The 16,553-nt window shown below is 49.9% G+C and overlaps 1 long non-coding RNA gene across 1 annotated transcript; it reads right to left on the bottom strand.

The window, feature by feature from the left end:
* Positions 1 to 241: 241 nt before the first annotated feature.
* On the bottom strand, positions 242 to 16,297 carry LOC117199889 (uncharacterized). Its single transcript, XR_007471507.1, has 3 exons — positions 15,592 to 16,297; positions 14,108 to 14,262; positions 242 to 508 (listed from the first exon to the last, which is right to left on the bottom strand). It is a non-coding gene; the product is annotated as an uncharacterized LOC117199889 (long non-coding RNA).
* Between the last annotated feature and the right edge of the window lie 256 nt (positions 16,298 to 16,553).

The following is a 16,553-nucleotide window of genomic DNA, read 5'->3' as shown; positions in this document are numbered from 1 at the left end:
GAGATTTTTGATTACTGATTCAATCTCCTTACTAGCAATTGGTCCATTCAGGTTTTCTATTTGTTCCTGATTCAGCTTAGGTAAACAGTATGTTTCTAAGAATTTTTCCATTTCTTCTAGGTTGTCCAGTTTGCTGGCATAATAGTTGCTCATATCAGCCTATTATGATCCTTTGCATTTCTGTGTTATCAGCTGTAATGTCTTTTTTATTTATAATTTTGTTGGTTCGGATCCTCTCTCTCTTTTTCCTTGATTAGTCTAGCTATGAGTTTGTCAATTTTGTTTATCTTTCCCTGCACTGGCCCCAGGGGAGAGGAAGGTGGTCAATGTGTAGCCCCTTCTCTTACCTTCCACCACATCTGTCTTGGTCTCTGTGGTGCAGGGGGTGCTTCAGCCCGTGTTCTAGGATTCTCTCAGTGCTACCTCGTTCTTGAATAGTTGTTACTTGTTCTTCTTGTGTGGGGAGCTAAGTCAGGAATGACCCATGTCAGCATCTTGGTGACGTCACCTCCAACAAATCATTTTTTAAGTATAAGTATGTCCCCTGCAAATATTGGTTCCTCTATTTTTATTTGCTAAATCTGCAACTTTGCCACGGAGATCACCCAACCCAAGCCTCCTGCCTGGGATCCTTGGCTCCCAAACTGAAAAACAGGACCTAATGATCCTTTCAGAACTGCAGAAAGCCCATTCCTGTGGGTGTGCAAACCCCCATCTCCCTCGGCTAAATCCCATCGGCTGGTGTGCAGGTTGTAGCCGAAGGTGACAAAGGCTGTGACTGTGCATCAGTGGGGTCTCAGACTGGTGGGGGGACAGAGGGCGTTATAACCTGACAGATGCAGACTGGTGGGGGGACAGAGGGCGTTATAACCTGACAGATGCAGACTGGTGGGGGGACAGAGGGCGTTATAACCTGGCAGATGCAGACTGGTGGGGGGACACAGGGCATTATAACCTGGCAGAGGGATGCGTGGTCAGAGGAGGGGTGGCTAGTAAAAGTGTGGAATGCGTGGAAACGGATCCTTTCTCAGAAAAAGGTCGGGGATCAAAGTGCACACAGCGATTCTCCTTAACAAGGTCTTTGACTGCGTCAGGGCTTCCTTGTTCACTTTACTGGGATCCAGGCTCGTCTTCCCGAGCCTGCTCCTGAGGGCCCACGTTCCCACGACACCCCACCCTGGACCCCCAAGCCGTTCAATGAAAGAGTGTCAAGGCCTCAGGTTAACTGTGCACCTGCACACCACCTGCCTCGGCGGAAACTAATCTCTCATCCCCTCCAGCCATCAGGCGGGGCCAGCTCAGAGCACTGCCTGCTTGGTGGATAATAAAGGTTATGGCAGCAAATTCTAGAACCAAAGGTCAAATCACTTCATTACAAGTTTTTGAAAAGCCCCCGTTTAAAGATCCACTTGCTTTCAGCACAGCACTGCTGGCCGGCCGAGTGCCCGCTGGCCGCTGGCCCTGTGATGGGCCAGCCCCACTCATCACCCAGGTCAGCAGGGCGGAGCCGATGTCTCCGTGGGAGGGGACACGGGCCAGGGGCCAGGAGTCTGGTGACCAGGGAAGAGCAAGAAAAGCTCGCTGGACTGAGAGCAGGGTGGACGCTGTGTGTCCCCTGTGCCCGGGGTCATCACAGGGACAGTCATCAGCACTGAGGCTCTGGAATCCTGCGTTTGGAGGGAGAACAGAGTCCAGGGGACCAGGCCCCGACATGCCTCGAGGAACACATTTTGGTGAAACACTTCTCAGTTTGACAGCTCTGCCTCTTGCATGCATTTCCTAAGTCACGTACTGAGCACTTACTGTACGCAAACCTATATGGGAAAACAATTTGATTCCCGCTCCCTGGGAGGAAGATTATCAGCATCTCGGCTTCTCAGAATGCAATATGGAGGCGGAGAAGTTAAGCACCAGTTGGTGGGAGGGCGGTTGGACAGGGATGCAGGTGGATCTCTCCTGAGCCTCGCCGGACTCACGGACATGCCAGGGTCATGTCCTCTCGCCCCAGGATGATTATCAAACCTATCCTGTTTAGTGCCAACAAAAGAGCGTGTTCACATGTTCTTCTGCAACTGTACCTTTGGTAGGCAAATGATTTTTAGCCTCTTAACCTAAAAAGACAACTTAGGGGAATGGGGCATTACTGTTTGATGGGGACAGAGTTTCTGTTTGGGAAGATGAGAAAGTTCCATGGATGGATGGCGGTGATGGTTGCACGGCGTTGTGAATGTACTTAACGACACTGAACTGGACACTTAAAAATGATTACGGTGTTAAATTTTGTTTATGTGTATTATACCACAAGAAAAAATTACATTAAATTTAAAAAATTAAAAGATGACTTACTCTGATTCCTAGATTCCAGAACTAGTGAAATGAGGTCAGCTCTAGACCCAAGTGCCTATAAAATGCTAGTAGGCATGACACCAACTGAGGAGCCAGAAATATTTGGAAACCTAGGATTTCTCAGGAAGGACAAACACATCAGCTTGAGAAATACATGACAAACCACAGAGCATAGGACCTATTCTTAAATCTAAAGGAGGACAGAGTAGAAAGGGTACATCCCTATAATATAATATTCACTTCTATCAACTAAAATGTGGTTGATAGGCACACACCTACAGCCCAAATCTTAAACTCCCCCAGAGTATGGATTCCATAATGCTGGCAAAATTCAAAGACCCGCCATGATGTATTTTGCTGAATGTAATGACAATTGAAAAGTCAGTGTTTGTGTATGACATCTTCAGCTCATATGTTTCATCTCTTCAGTAATCACTTCTCTATCACACCTTGAGAATTAACCAGGTAAGAGAAAAGGTGAGACATACTGCATTACCCACTAGACAAATGTGTAACAGTGCAGTAGGCTGGAGCTACCGCAGGTCAGCTCTCTATTACAGAAAATACCCTAAGACTAACAACAGGAACTGTAAAAAGGGAGCATTTCCGTGAAAAATACAACAGGCCAACTAGAAAACAGAACCAGCGATTTAGCTGAGATTTGAACTGAGAGAGGATTAAAGAAAAGAAGTACCATGCGGTGGAAATGAAAAGGTCACAGTATGTGTGTGTGTATATATATATATACATATATATGCAATTTAGAAATAAGATCCTACAACCTTGGCATGAGACTGGCTTTGGCCAATGGAACCTGGTGGAGGTGACCCAGCTAGGCTTGTGCAGTCTGGGCTTCTACCAGAATCAGAGTGGTTGCTGATCCCAAAAAGATGAGACACGTGGGGCAGACCTGAGCCCACCTGCAGCTGGTACCACCCCCAGCCTCCACCAGCCCCAGCCAGCCTACCCACAGGCTGGGACCACACCCTGCAGGTGTTAGAATGAGGAGTAAATGCCGGACGTTGCTTCGAGCTGGTGTGTTTCCCAACGTCATCACAATAAAGCCACACATACATGGATGCTAAGGGCTGAACTCTGTCTGCCAAGACCCATGTGTTGAAGTCCTGACCCCCTGTACTTAGAGTGTGGCTGTATTCAGAGACAGGACCTTAAAGAGGTAATTAAGGTAAAACAAGGCTGCTAGGGTGGGCCCTGATCCGATCTAACTGGGGTCCTTAGAAGAAGAGGACATGTGTTCACACAGAGACGCCAGGGATGCCACGCACACAGGAAAGACCACGTGAGGATATGGAGAAGGCGGCTCTCTACACGCCAGGGAGAAAGCCCTCAGAAGGAACCAGCCCCGTGGCACCTGGCCTTCGGGCCTCCAGCCTCCAGAGCTGTGAGGAATAGATCTCTGTTGTGTGAGCCGCTCCACCTGCGGTCCTCTGACAGCCTGAGCGGACTAATGCAGGGGCTAGTGTTACCTCTGTCCTTTGTAATGTTGTCAGTTTCCTAACCTTATCTGAGCCAATGCCTAGAAATTCCCGTTTCCACCCACTGTCTGCGAGGAAGGAAAAAAGCACAGACGCTCAGATCTCGCTTTTCACTTCAGGAAAGTGAATCCACGCCCTGTGGAATTTCGTGATCCCTCATGTCTGGGGAGGGTGACGCCTCACACTCACACCCTCCCCTGAGACACTGCGTGAGTGCTGGGCCAGCACATGCCCGACCCCCCGCCAGTCCTCCCCTTTCCCCCGAGGTGCCGTCCTGCAGACAGGATTCCAGAACCCGGGATGGCACGCTGGTCCACGGCTGATTGTCCAGGCCAGCCTCACCCGGGCAGCCAAATCGCTTATCTTAATAACACGCTAGGCTGGGGCCTCCCGGGCTGCCGCCCAGGGTCATTCCAACGTGCCCATTGTCCCCGACAAGCCAGCAGTGCTATCGCGCTATAATCGGTGCTGCTCTAAGCACGATGGTTTTCTCGTAAACTCCGCTGATGGCCTTCCTGTTATTGCTTTTCAGAGGAAAGATTTGGGGCAGCAGGAAATGCTATGAAAAAGGATACTAGGCTTAGATTGACCATAACACGATGATCAGGAGACCTGAGCTCCCTGGTTTACGCTGTACCATTAACTACACCTCCTTCCCACGGGCTACCCAGTGGACGAGCAAAGCAAGTGCTCGCTGGACATTTCAATCTCAGTGAGCAATAAACTCAGTGTTTTGCAGAAACAGATTGTGCAAAATCTGTGTATTGTGATTTCCACATGCATGGGATGGGAAAGAGTGTCAGCAGAGGATTTCTCCTTCTCTTGGGGGCTAGGGCAACAGAGAGAAGTAAATCCCCCCATTTAAGTCAGTGCCAGTGAGGCATCTTTAGAGGAAGGTGATAAAGTGGAATTTCACACCGTAGAGGCTGGGTTTCCACTTGCACATCAGGATCCCCGTCTTGTAATCTGCTCCAGAAAGCTCCTGGATTGCGACGTAATAGCCTATCCAGCAACGCCTCGCCGAGCATCAGAGACCACTTCAGCTGAAGAGGGAGATGCCGCCAGTGGGGCGCCTCAAACCCAGAGACAGAGCGAGGAGGAGACGGCCGTGGGCCCTCCTCCACCCCCGACCTGCAAAGCCTGGTGGACTCCAGAGGTCAGACCTGTGGTGCCGGGACCTCAGGCACCTCGCAGCCCAGCCTGGTGCCGAGGGCGTCTCTCGTTACCTCTGGAATCTGTGGGTGCATCTACCAGGCACATGCAGGCTCCTTACTGACCAGCAGAGCAAATGTATGAGCTTCCCGTGGCTGCTGTAACAGAAGACCACAAACTAGTGGCTTAAAGCAACCCAAACTTCTCCTTCTACAGTTCCGGAGGTAAGAAGCCCTAAATTCAAGCCGCCAGCAGGGCTGGTATCTTCCGGCGGCTTCGGGGAGATTCGTGTCCTTGCCTTTCCAGCGCCGAGAAGACGCCTGCAGCCTTGGCTCCTGGGCCCTTCCCCACATCACTCTGACGCCTGCTCGACATCAGACTCTGCCCCTCCTGCCCCCTCTCCTGTAAGGACCCTTGTGATTACACTGGACCCACCCAGATAACCTAGGATAATCTCCCCATCTCAAGAGTCTTAACTTAATCACACCTGCAAAGCGCCCTTTGCCATGTAAGGTCTCATACTCACAGGTTTGGGGGATCAAGCTGAGGACACCTGTGGGGGCTTTATGACATCTACCGCAGGGGATTCTGGTTTTCTCGGTAGTTCTCCAATACAGGATGGTTCATGAACATTCTTGCACGTATATCAAACCATAAACTTTTATTCTAAATAAATGGGCTGTGAGCTCAGAAGTAAGCCTGGTTGGGGGCAGAGGTGTAGAGGAGGGGCAAACTATGGGAAATGTCCTCCACTGAGGCCCCCCGGTCCCGCATGATACTGGCAGGGCACCTGAGGCTGAATGCTCACAGCCCGGCGAGGGGCGGCCAGCTCTGGAGACCCCGGGCATCGTCATGAGGCTGTGCGCCCCGGGGCCTCCTAACCTCTCTGGAAACTGAACCTCATTTTGTAGCCACAGACCTACCGCCCGTCTCGGGCTTGAGATCATCGAACACATTTCCCCGGCAAGCACCTGTCATCGCTCTCTCCGGGGGCTTCTCTGAGACTCAAGCAGCACCCCTCGACCTGACGCCTGGTCTCTGTATCTCCCCGCTCTTTCCTGGGGTGTGCCCAGCTCACAGGGGAGGCCGTGCCTTGGGTGTGGGGGTTTTGGAGGAGAGCAGGAGGCCTGCTTGCAGGGGCTGTAGCAGGCCTCTGGAGGGATGCTGTACAGACCTTGAAGACTTGTGGTCTGATGCTGGGACTTCATATAAGACCCTCAGGCAGACTCTGGGGAGGGGTCCAGAGCACCCTCCCAACCTCAGTGGGGAGTAATGTGGGGGCAGGTATATTACAAGGGCTCTGTCGGCTGCAAAAGATTGAAAACCCAATTCAAACTGGCTTAAGCAAAAGAAAATGTATGGGCTCATACACTGAATAATTCAGAGGTTAATGGCTTCAGGCACAGTGGGATCCAGGAACTCAGACAATGTCATCAGGAATTCTTGTATTCTCTCCCTCAGCTCTGCTTTCAATGGTGCTGTCCAGGGCCAACCTGCACTTGCACAACCCTGAGTCTGACACCTCCTTAAATTCTGCACCCCTGGGCCCCACTGGCCTCTCTCTAGTCCCAGCTCTGGTGTTGTCTTAAGCAGACTTTCCCCTCATGATGACAGAATGGCTGCAGTGCTCCAGCCCTCTGTACTTCCAGATTTGGTTCTATTGGAAGGACAGAGTCCCCTTCCCCAGCTCAAACAGAAGTGTCAGAATTTAGTCTTAGTGGCTGATTGCCAACCTCACCCAGGGGCCTGGGCCCAGCCACATGGGCTGGGGGCTGGGAAGGGGTCCTTTGCCCACAAACTATGGAATAGACGCAGGGCAGCAAAAGCTGCAAGTGTCCCCCTCAGCCAGGCTCTCACCACAAGGCAGAGTCCAGGCCCAATCCCACTCTGACACTCAAGAGGGTGGGCCTTTGGCAGTGGACACTGGCCTCTTTCTGACCCAAACTGTAGACAGCGATTTGTACCTGGTTCCTTAAGAGTAAGGGCTATAAAAATGCCAAAGAAGCAAAGCTAACCGCTGGACATGTGGCAAAGACTTGAGGCCCTGGTAGGAAACACACCCTCCCCACTAGCGGACACAGAGGAAACGTCCCCCAAAGATATGCCCAGGTCCTAAACCTGGTTACCTGTGAATGTGACCTTATTTGGAAATAAGGCCTTTGCAGATGTACTTAAGGTAAGTATCTCAAGATGAGATCATGCTGGATTAGGGTGGCCCTAAACCCAGTGAATGATGTCCTTAGAAGAGATGGAAGCAGACAGCACATACAGAGACACGAGGAGAAGCCTCGTGAAGACACGTCTTTGGGGGACACTTCTCACCCCACCACAGTAAGCATCGTCATCGTCTTCAAAATCACCTGTCTCTCCACTTGCAGGGGCCCGAGCCTCTCCCGCAGCCCAGGTTCCCAAGCCTCACCTTGAGAAGAAAGCCCATGCCCCAGTGAGTTTCCTCTCATCCATCATCTGACTGAGAAATGAGGTCAAAACACAGGAGAGGCCCGTGGAAAACCAGCTTCCGGGGGATGCTCCGCCTGGAGCTCCAGCCTAGACTGAACGGTCTCTGAAATCTGCTACTTGATGAAAATTATAAATGCTCCTTATTGTGTCTCCCCACGCAGCTCTGTCTGCCTCCAACTTTCCTCGAAATGAGCTTCATCTTTGTCACACCAGCAAGCAAATTAAGAAAACGATGTGGGTCCCAGAGGCTCTCAGATCCAATGTGATCATAGCATCCTGGTCAGCAGTGATGTCAGCTCAGATATCTCCCGCCTGGAGAGAAGGCCCAGAGAGCACCCTGCCGGTCTGCTCCACGGTGACAGTGACAAGTACGGGGGGGGACAAAGCCACCCTGCCAGGCCTGCGTTATCCGATAAAATATTCCTTGTGAGATCAAAGTGAAATTTAGAACTAGAGATTCTAAAAACATTTCCTTAATGTATCACAGATGATCTCTAAAAATACTTTATCTGAGCAAGGCGTTCGTTCTCCCTGGAAGAAAGTAACTCCAGCAAATGAATGAAGCCTTCTCTCCTGAAGCTTAGCTCCATCCATGGATGGTCCCCAACTCGTGGTTCAACTTAGGATTTTCCGACTTTATGACGGAGTGAAACTGATGTGCATACGGTAGAAACCGCGTACTTCAGGTGTTGAATTAGGATCTCTTCCTGGGCTAGGAGAGGGGGGCCGATCCTCTCTCGTGATGCTGGGCAGCGGCCGCAACTCCCGGTCAGCCCCGCGATCTCGGGGTTGAAAACCAGCGCACTTCCAACCATCCTGGGCCCAGACAGCCACTGTGTTTTTCAAGTTCAGTGCAGCACCCAATAAATTACATGAGACATTCAACACTTCATTATAAAATAGGCTTTGTTTCCCCAACTGTAGGCTAATGTCCGTGTTCTGAGCACATCTGAGGGAGGCTGGGCTGAGCTGTGAAGCTCAGGAGGGGAGGTGTAGCAAATGCATTGCAGCTTATGATCTTCCCGACTCACGATGCTTTATGAGGACGTGACTCCATCATAGGTGGAGGAAGACCTGTATATCCTGACTATTCCGTCCGGAGAGCAGGAAGGAGTGCCCTCAAGGACAACCCTGTGAGACCGAGAAAAGGGCCCACAGACTCAGGTCAGAAACACTTGGGTCTCTGCGGCACCCACGGCCCAGGCTGGCCACCCGTCCTATCCGTGGAGCACCGCCCGGGCCTCCTGGCCAGGCCCCTGCATGAGCAGTGCCCTTGTTCTCTGCTTGTGCCAACAGACGTCAGCCCTGACGGCGGCGCTGCAGCTTCCGCATCTTGTCACCTGCGCGGCTGGCTCACCCTGGGGGCGTGGCGCTCCGGGCTTTGCTTGTATCCACTCTTCACAGCGACCTTGAGAGGTAACACTACTGTGGTCCTCATTCTCAGAAGAAGAAACCAAGGACAGAGAAGGGAGTGACTCTCCTGAGGTCACTGCAGGTCCCAACCAGCCGACAGGCCTCGAGAGCCCAGCCTCTCCAGGCCCCGTCAGCCCGAGGTCACACCCAGAGCCCTGCTACAGCAGAAGCCAGGGCCCTCCAACCCAGGCCCTGAACAGCCTCCAAGGACGAGTGGAGAACTCCCTGTGGCCCTCCAGGACCCCTGCTATGTCGCTCAGGAGTCAAGATGGCTCTCTACCCCGCACGGTCCTTTCCAGCCACCCATCCTGTGTCCCCACGAGGTGCCTCCACCTCAAGGTCCAGCCTCAGCCTCAGAGAAGCCACAGGGAAAAAGCAGAGTCTCGCTCAATGAGATGACTTCCTCTTCCCTCGACAGAGGCCAGGGTGGTGAGGACGGAGGCCCGAGCTTCCCCAGGAAGAGCCAGGAGGCCTCGGCCAGACTCTCCAGGACAGCGTCACCACGTCCAAGTGGGCAGTGTCTGTCAGTGTCAACACATCCAAGAGGACGGTGCAGAAAGATGGAGAGCATAGTGGGGAGAGCGGCAGGGCACCAGATCCCCCCAGGCTGAGCGGTGGAGGAAGGAGAAGGGGAGGCCCCCAATGCTCAAGGCTGGTGGCCAAGTGTGGGGTGAGAGCGGCAAGTCACCCTCCTCCCAGAGGACCAGGCGGGCCAGCACTGGGCACGTCCCCACAGCCAGGATGGACAGGCCATGGAGAACTTCCCAGAACATCCCAGATGGCACACACCCCGAGGTCCCTGCAGAGATGGGAGGGGGCCGCTGATAACTGTCGATGGTGAGCATCTCCCCAATGCTGGTGAACGGGGCGTAAAGGTGGGCTTTCTGTTCTCTGGAAAAACCAAGCAACGTGACACGCATTGCTCCCCGATGTCGTGCAGCAAATGCAGAGCAAATTAAGGTGTGTAGAAATCACGTGGGGGTCCTGTTGAAAGGCAGATTCACAGCTCTGGGGTGGGATTCGGTGTTTCTAGCAAGTTCCCAGGAGATCCTGATGCTTCTGGTCCCACAGATGACACTTTGAGTGGATATTTTCCTCACCCCACTGTCCCTCCCCTTGAAATGACAATTCAAGTCCCAGGTGCGTCCCTTCAGTAACAGCTCAGTTAGGATCTTCTGGAACCATCAGCCCTCCAGCAGCCGGGGGAGCCATTCCCCGAGACCGTGGCTATCCTCTGCCTGGTCAACACCCACATTCTCTCCACAGCACCCTCTGTCCTGTGTCTCTGCTTCCTGCAATTTGAGGAAAACTGAGACTCCATGTCCACAAGGAGTGCCATAAGCTACCAAAGAGAAGAGAAGAAACAAAGAAGGCCGTGATCGAGCCCGAAAGGATTGTGACGAGCTTGCCAGGGAGGAGACCCGATGAGCTGGGACACAGTGAGATCAACGACATCGTCAGGCTGCCAGCTTCTCCCCTGACCAGCCATGGGGCTGCTGGTTCACGTTCACCTCCAAGAACTGACCTGACTGTTCCAGAGAGTCTCCAGGTCAATTCAAACAGCACCTGATATGAGACCTTCAAATGTTTTTTTCTGTCTCTCTTCTACCCTAGTTCTCTAACTGACTGGGAATTAACTGCATGATAAATCCATAACCCTGACTTGTGGCAAGTTGATTAGGTGAGCAGAGGTAGAGGTTATAAAAACGCAAACCCAACCCAATGAGAGATTTAACTATTCCTGAGGATATACAGGCTTAGATCAATGAAGAAAGTTAGGGAATCTAATTTGGGTCTTGGGCTGGAAAACCCTTCCCTCTGGGTGATCTGCCCAGGGGCTCCCTGGTCCTGGCTGCAGCTCTGAGCATAGCTGTGGGCCTTTCTTACTACCAGAAAGAATGAAGAGAAGGGCAGCCCCTCTGCAAACAAGGGCTATTACTGCAAAGAGAGAGCGATAGGTGAAAACAGAATCTAAGATATGTTGTCAGCACTTATCACAAGCTTTGAAAGTGTTTATGCCCTTTAACCCAGAATTTCTTTGGAAATTATTCAAAATAGAAAAAACACACTAGATTAAACACAGAAGCTTGAATAAATGCATTTGTAGCTGCTACCTAGAAAAAACTCACTAAAATAAGAGCAAAAGGATAAAAATAACATCGGTTCATATGGACAGAATCTAAGTATGTAAGTAAGTCAACAGCAAAAAAATTTTGGAAAACACAAAGCAAATGGATCATTCCACTTCTGGTTATGGATAAATTGCTCCTATTGGACTAACCCTCCCACACATACAAACTAAAAGTTTTAGACAATATTTTTTTAAGTCTGAAGGCCCTGGAGAGTGATCAGAAGCAGGTGGACACTGGAGGGAGTAGATATTTGGAAAAAGGGAACAGCATGGGGTGAATTTCCCATTCTTATGACTTTTAGTCTAAGAGCAGGTCCAAATCTGAGACATTCAGGGCAGCTAAACTTCAATAGCAAATCCTCAGTCTTTCTGGCTTAAAGAACCAGAGGAAGGAGTTTGGAGCAACCATGACCACTGGAGAATAAATGGGAAATACTGGTGGGGAGACAGCCAGGACAGGAGAAGGAATTCCGTGTATAAACTCAACCCAAATCTCTGGCTGACCACTGAACAACACAGACGCAGGGCAGGCTCCAAGCTGCCCTGCTAAGACTGAAAGAACTGAACCTGGATATGAGCTATTCACACCACAAGAGAGAGAATATTTGAAGTTTGAGTTCAGTCACATATACTGCCTGATTAACAAAGAAAATAAGTAATCTTTGGAGACACAGAACAAAATACAGAGTCTCTATGACATACCACTCACAAAGTTACGATATAATCCAAAAGCACAAGATATATGAAGCAACAGGAAAACAAAATAATCATAAATATGCATGTACCTAATAGAATTTCAAACTCCATGAAGGAAAAATTGATAGAATTAAAAGGACACATAATTCCGCAAACACTGTTAAAGATTTTAAATTTCCTCCCCTCATAAATTAATAGAACAAATAGATTAAAAATGAGTAAACTATAGATTTGCCCTTTACTACAACCAAAAACTGCATAATACACATTCTTTGCAAGCCCACCTAGCATGTTCACCAAGACACACTATACAGGCCAATAGAATAAGACTTATTAAATGTAAAGGGGTTAAAATCATATATATGTTCTCTGACCAAAGTGGAATTAAATTAGAAATTAATAATCATATTTCAAAAAATTGTTAGTGTGTGAAAATTAGACATACTTCTAAATAACCCATATCTCATAGAAAAAAAATGAGGGAAATTTAGAAAATATTCACAGTGAATGACAATGAAAATACAAATCATATGATTTTTGGAATGTGCTGAGATTTATAACTTCAGATATTTATATTAGGAAAAAACAGTTGAAAAATTAATGAATGAATGTACAACCCAAGGACCTAGTAAAAGAAGAGCAAAGTAAACCCAAATTAAACAGAAGGAAGGAAGTAATAAAATCAGTGAAATAGAAAACAAACAAGAGCAATAAAATTTACAAACCCCCTATAGCTGTACTGGTTAAAAAAAGAGAAAAAGGACAAATTATCGATTTCAGGAATGAAGGGTGGACTGTTGCTATAGAACCTACAGATTTTGAAAGGAAAATAAAGGAGTATTTGAAGAAGTTTATGCCAACAAATTTGGTGACTTAGATGAAATGGACAAATTTTGTGAAAAATACGCAGCTTACCAAATCTGACACAGATGCAACACACAATCTGAATGGCCCCATATACGTTAAAGAAGAAAATAACACCACTCTTGTACAAACTCTTTCAGAAAATAGAAGAGGAACATTTGCCAATCCATTATATGAGGCCAGCTTAATTCTAATACAATAACCTGAAAAGTATACTACAATAAAAGAAAATCACAGAAAAGGATACCTCATGAAACATGCAAATTTCCTTAACAAAATATTAGCAGATATAAGGTGGATAATATCACATGACCATGTGAGAATTAACCCAAGAACACAAGGTTGGTTTAGCATTAGAAAAGCAATAAATACAAGCCACATTATTAACAGAATAAAAGAAAAGCATATGATTATTTCAACAGATGTGAAAAAAGCATTTGCTCATTTAACAAAACTCAACAATCATTCATGATTTTTAAAACCTCAGCAAACTAGGATTAGAAAGGAACATGTTCAATCTGCTAAAGGAACCTTAAAAAAAAAAAAAACAGCTAAAGTTATACTGAATGTTAAAAGACTGAATACTTCCCCCCCCAATGCAGGGAATAATGCAATGACATCTACTCTCAGTACACATACTCAGTTATTACACTAGAAGTCCTAACCATTGTAATCAGACAAGAAAAAGCAAATAAACAGCACAGGGATTAGAAAAGGAGAAGTAAAACTATCTATTTGCATATAACCCCATTGCCTACAGAGAAAATCCTAAGGAATTTATGAAACTATTAGAACTAATAAATGAATTGACAAGGTCCCAGAACACATGTTTAAAATACAACAATAGGCTGTAAATTTATATCCTAGCAAAAAACAATTGGAAAATGAAATTTTTAAAATTCCTTTTGCAATAGCATGAAAAAACAAAATACTCAGCAATAAATTCACTAAGTATATGCAATATCTGTTCACTAAAAAACCACAAAATATTACAAAGAGACATTAAATAAGACCTAAATAAATGAAGACACATCCCATGCTCATGGCTTTGAAGACTCAATATTGTTAAGAATGTCAACTGCCCCAAAATTTCTCTATAAATTTAACATAATCTCAATCAAAGGCACAGCTGGCTTCTATGTAGAAATTCACAAGCTGGTTCTAAAATTTGTATGGATATGCAAAGTACCTTAAAATGCCAAAACAATGTTAGAAAAGAAGAATAATGTTGGCAGACTTACTACCTGACTTCAATACTTACTACAAAGCTAGAGTAATCAAGGCAGTGTGACACTGGTATAAAATAACAACAAATACATCAATGAAACAGGATAGAGAGAGCAAAAGGAGATGCAGCAAAGGCACAGAAGTGATCTAATATGAAAAGGAACATCTTTACAGCAAATGGTGTTAGAACAACCAGGTCCTTAAAAATAAAGTCCTCGACCCTTACCACACGCTGTACACAAAATTTAATTCAAAATGTATCACAAGCCTAAACATTAAAGCTTAAAGAATATAGCTGCTAGAAGAAAACATAGGAGAATACCTTTGAGACTCAGGGGTCTGTCTGTCAAGCCAAACAGCCATCATGCAGAGCACCATCCTCTTCTGAAAACTCCTGCACCCAGGCTTCAAATGCAGAGCTCCATCAGAAGGATTCTGAGTGCCCCCAAAATCCTGCCTGGCTTCAGCCCCAATGACCTAGAATGGACACAGTGAGCAATAGCACTTTCATTCTGATTCCAGGAAGATAATTCTTAATAACTCTATCAATCCTGCTCAAAAGGGCTTGCATTTTAGGGCAGCACTCACTGAACAGAAGGATGATGTCCAAAACTGCCAGCCTGACACTAATGTCATCTTTAAAAGAAACGGACACCACAGAAAGCCCGCCAGGGAGATGCTGAACCTTTAGGCATCTGGGAGCAGTGACCAGACAAGGTGCTCGGCACAGAACTGCCGGGCAGCGGGCCATTCTGTCTGCCACGGCCAGCATGTGCCCACTCCTGGCTGCTCTCCGACCACTGGGGACACACCTCCGACCTCTCCCCTAGGGAGGAGGGTCCTCTCCAAGGCCCAGTGCACCCTTCTATCAGCCCTGGTCCCAGTGACTCCCACCTGAGACATCTGGGGAAGAAAAGGGTCATGATGGGGCGGCTGGGAGCGTGGAGTGTGCAAAGCAAAGAGTCTTCCACACCCAAAAGGGCAGAGATGGGGCCAGTGGTCCCCACACAGACAGCACTGCATTCACCACGGACAGGAAACATCCTCAGTTACACGAGCCAATAAATCCCCTTTTCCGCCCAGGGCTCTTTGGGCAATTACAGTGGCAAGTCACTATGCTGTAAATGACCCTAAATATTCAGAAGTTTCAAAAATGAAAAGGCACTGATTTTAGGAGAAAAAAAGAAGAGGGAGCTAGAAAGATGGATTTGAAGGAATACTGAGATTCAGGCGACATGGTAGGGACAAGGAGAGGACTGACCCCCTCCCTGCTGTCCCCACACCCACCCGCCCCCCTCGGACCAACTCCAGCTTCCAGCGGCGGAGCCCAGGCAGCCCCTTCCTCTGGTCACGGTGGCCAGATAAGGGGTCAGCACAGGACACGGGACAGGCTGACCATGGCCAAGGAAACCCGATTCCGTGGTCTTTCCTGGGAGTCGGGAACAAAAGGGGGGAAGCGTCCAGAGCCTATGTCCTTCCTGCCCAAGGAGGGGCTGGGAAAGGAGGCCAGGCCAGGAGCAGGGCCGCGAGGGGGTTCGCCACAGCCCGGTCTCTGAGGGCCGCCCCGCATCTTCACGGCTCAGGCTGGTCTGAGTCAGCTCATCGGCCAGTCACCTTGAACAACGTCCACACCGAGGCCAAGAAGCCCCCCGCTCACTGTGCGCTGGCCACCCGCCCCATCCCGAGCTTCCACGCTCGTCTCTCCCGGTGGTGGTTCCGACACAGGACTTTCGAGTTGGAAACTGAACTTCGGTTCAGCCGGGCCCCGGCTCGCCCGTCACGTGACCCTGCGGATGCCTGACTGACCTGCGAATCGGCCGCCTTCCAGGCTCCCGAATTAGCTCAGCCAGTTTCCTCTCTACACCAAGGGCCAGGAAAACAGCACATTTCGGCCTCCGTCTGTGGGTGGTAGGCGCAGCCCGGGCCTCAGAGCTTTCTGATGTCCCCGCCACGGAGCCCCGCTCTTCGGCCTGGCTCAGACCGACACCCAGAGGCCTCGTGCTTCCATCCTGTGGAGGAGACCGTGGGTTTCCTGCCCCGGTTAACGCGGGCCGGGCGTCCAGGACCCGCCGCGCTGTGCAGAGGTGGGCGAGCTCAGGCCTGGGCCGCGCCGCGAGGGAGGACGAGGGCCTCCGCCCGTCCCCGCAGTCTCTGCGGGCGAAAGCCAGCGCCGTGACAGCAAAAGCATCCTTCCCTAGAGCGCCGGGAGGGCCACCCGCGGACACAGCCACGCAGCGGGTTCTGGCCCAAACCCTGCTCTCCCTTCGGGGCCAGCAGAAGGGCCGAGGCGCCATCTCGTCTCCTTCCGGCGCCCACCTGGGTGCCCCGAGAGCAGGTGCTGGGTGGGCGGCCCTGCCGGAGCCCCTGCTTCACTCACGCTGCTGACCGTCCCCGGCTGACAGATGGCGGGGTCGCGGTCAGACCTGGCCCGTCCCTCTCACAGCCAGAGCTGCTGTCGGTCAGGCAGCCCCAGGCCCCGGGCCGGACCCTGATGGCACACTGGCCTTGGAGGCCCGGCCTTCAGAAGAGCTGCCCAGTTTCCTGTTTCGTCATCGCTTCGAATCCAGCCACGCCCCCTGCTGGCAGCGCTGCAGGAGCCCTGGCGACAGGCTGGGGAGGGAGCCCGCCCACCGGGGCAGAGCAGGCAGGCGGGGTGCGCAGCCCGCTTCCGCCCGGGGCCCTGGGATGCAGCTGCAGCAGCAGAGGGCAGGCAGTGCATCCGCCGGGATACTGACTGCTTTTAAGGGGTTTTAGTTCAGCCTCTTTGT

The sequence above is a fragment of the Orcinus orca genome, chromosome 14 (assembly GCF_937001465.1).
Source record: "Orcinus orca chromosome 14, mOrcOrc1.1, whole genome shotgun sequence".
Lineage (NCBI taxonomy): Eukaryota > Metazoa > Chordata > Mammalia > Artiodactyla > Delphinidae > Orcinus > Orcinus orca.
Note: the sequence above shows the minus strand (reverse complement) of the source record. Positions and strands in the feature narration are given on the sequence as shown.